We start from the raw sequence: 3,306 nt of genomic DNA on the forward strand, positions 1-3,306 counted from the left end.
ATTGCTGACAGTAAAAATTCCGGAATTGGCCATCCCTATATTAAATATGTTAGTATTGCATACTCGTGGAATCGAACTGAGAATATTCGAAACTCCCCTATAATAGTTTCCATATTCTAAGTATCTATTATGAACTTGATTGTCCCATATAGGGTTAATATCTCGGGAAGAACCTGTACATTTATTCCGTAAAGGCGGTTCAGAAAATGTAACTCATTCCTAATTTCTAGTACTATTATTGCTAGGAGCATTAGGTAGTCTACTAAATCCATTTGTTCCTAAAGAACTTTGCATAGATTGATTTGGAAAGTTACCAAAGGGTGAAGGAAAATACCTAATATTTATAGTGCACCGTGTAGGTGTCGTAAAACCCATATTCAAAGTCCCAAAACTGGAATTTCTATAAAAACTTGGATGCCCGGTTCCATCAACGGTTAAATATTCAGATTCAGGAATATCTATGCTTATATATTAACGGTTGTTATCCATCTTACAATGTAATAAACAATACAAAAAGACAAAAATTAACACCAATAAATAATTCTAGAAATACGTTTAAATATATTTAAACTACCAAACCTACAACAAAGAGCAATGGAAATTGATTCGACCTTAAGTTAGAATAAATATCTTGTGGAAGAGAACTGGAAATTTTGACACTAATAAAAATCACGTATGTATGAACAAACAAGAAACAAACGGAGCGGTGACTTTTTTCCCAACAATACCAATTATTTTCAAAGTAATTTCAATTAATACTAATACTGACTCAAATATTCTCAAAAGCATTCAAAATAATATCAAATGAAACTTTAGTTGCAATAATTTCTCCTTTATTTTTTCCAATTAATGGAATGCTAATGTAGGAAAAAATGCAATTTTAAGCTAATAAAGCAGCAACAGCGAGTAGAAGGACTATTAATCTCAGATTAATTTCTGGACTACAAGGATTCTTTTTCTTAGGACTATTTTTACTGCAACAACTAGAATAAACTAGAAGAGGACTAATGTTCGCTATTTTTCTAGGACTATTCTTTTAGAGGACTAGTTCCCTGATCTATGTAACGTCTACCTCCACCTAACCTCCTTAGCTCGAATTCAAATCGAGAGTTTTCAAAAATAATGGTTAAAAAATAATAATACTAATAATAACAATATGAACAATAACAAAAAATGTCGATTTGAACTCCTTTAGACAAGGCCGGATAGATGGGACTTGCGGATAAGATCCTCCTCGTCCCGTATTGATTGAAAAAGCTGACGCATGATCAAATATTCCTCTAACTCAGGAAATAAACCATATATATACAAACACAAGATTTCAATTTTTATTAACAATTTTATTCAAACAAGGAAGTGGTCGTGTATATACGAGTAGTAATGGCCCCACCTGAGGACACTTTTGGCCCCTGGCCCGGGGTCAATGACCTAGGGGGTACTTAGGATGACTCCCTCTAGATTTTGGCAGGGGTACCTTGGCCAACCCCCTTAAATTTTGGAAATTGCCAAATCTAAAATTTGGTATGGTAGCCTAGGACCAGGGTATGTACCTCTATTAGTACTGGGGGTCCATCTCGTTCCCTTTCATGGGTAAAAAATTGCCAAAATATTAAATTTCGGGGTTTTTGACCTAACTCAACCCCTTTCATGAGGTTTAATTACCTTATATAGTTATATGGGCGTATGAAGGGGTCCATTCCCTTTCATAAGATATGGGTACTTGGCCCACCCCTTCGTTCCAAAATTGCCCAATTTAAAAATTTGGTATAAAAGTATAGGACCCTAATGTAGATCACTATAAATTTGTGTGGTCCACTTCGTTCCCTTTTAGGGGTACAAAATTGCCAAATTATAAACGTAACTAACACGTTGTACCACGTGTTTGGTTTTTGACCTAATTTATCCCTTTTGATGAGGTCCTATTACCTTATATGGGTATATGGTCATGTTTAGCCCATGTTACCAAAAATGGTTGGCCCAATATTGATTTTTAGTTGACATCACCAATTATCAACCGTTGAAACGATGGTTGGGCATGTCCGCTTTGCGTTTGTTGGGCCAACTCACCATTTCTCAACGTTGGTCCCACGAAGAAAACAACAGTTTTTCAACAATCTCCCAACCGTTGATGTCGCGTCAACCATTTGTTCAACCATGTTTCACCCGTTAATGTTTATGTCAACGTTGGGCCAACAAAAGATCAACCGTTACCGCAACCGTTTGACAACGGTTAGCATTTTACAACTTTGGCCCAACAAAAAGTCAACCGTAATTACAACCATTATTCAACTTTATACACATATCAACTATATATCGACGTTGGGCCAACGACAATAGAAACAATAACACAACCGTTAATGCACTTCAACCATATATCGACATTGGGCCAACGACAGGACACATGATAACTCAACCGTTAATGAACGTCAACCATTTATCAACTATAGATCGACGTTGGGCCAACGACAATACAAATGATGACACAACCATTATTCAACTTCCAACCAGTTATCAACGTTGGTCCCACGTTGGGCCAACGATAGGTAACAACGATATTTCAACCAACATGGACTGGATGGCGGGGATGGTAGCTTCCTTTGTCGCAGCAGGAGAATAACGGTATTGTACCTTGTACAGAACCAGACAATACTGACGCAGCCAATGGTGTACGGGTAGCAAGCCTGCTTGCCAAGTGGCATTCGGCTAGATCGAGCGTAACTACGAACCCTTCTCCGGCAGGGCTTTCTCTGGGTTTCCTCAGTCCCACCTGGGGAATACCCGGATGCTGAGATGTGCAAATCCAGAGCCGCGCTACCTTCCCACATTCTTGTCCCTCCTATATCGGCCTAAGCATTGATATCTAAAGGTTATAAATGAAGTTCAATTTCACTAGAAAAGAAAAGTTGAACTTTATTTATAACCTTTAGATATCAATACTTAGGCCGATATGGGAGGGAGAAGAATGTGGGAAGGTAGCGCGGCTCTGGATTTGCACAACTCATATCCGGGTATTCCCCAGGTGGGAGTGAGGAAACCCAGAGAAAGCCCTGCCGGAGAAGGGTTCGTGGTTACGCTCGACCTAGCCGAATGCCTCTTGGCAAGCAGGCTTGCTACCCGTACACCACTGGCTGCGTCACTATTGTCTGGTCCTGCACAAGATACAATGCCGTCATTCTCCTGTTGCGACCAAGGGAGCTACCATCCTCGGCAGTTTGTAAAAAAAAAAAAAAAAAAAGTCATATTTCACACATGACTGGTGAAAGGACTTCAAGGACCAGAAGAAAATCAAAGAGGTATATTTGAGCG

Source organism: Thermobia domestica, chromosome 15 (genome assembly GCF_964235325.1).
Source record: "Thermobia domestica chromosome 15, izTheDome1.hap1.1, whole genome shotgun sequence".
In the NCBI taxonomy this organism is placed as follows: domain Eukaryota; kingdom Metazoa; phylum Arthropoda; class Insecta; order Zygentoma; family Lepismatidae; genus Thermobia; species Thermobia domestica.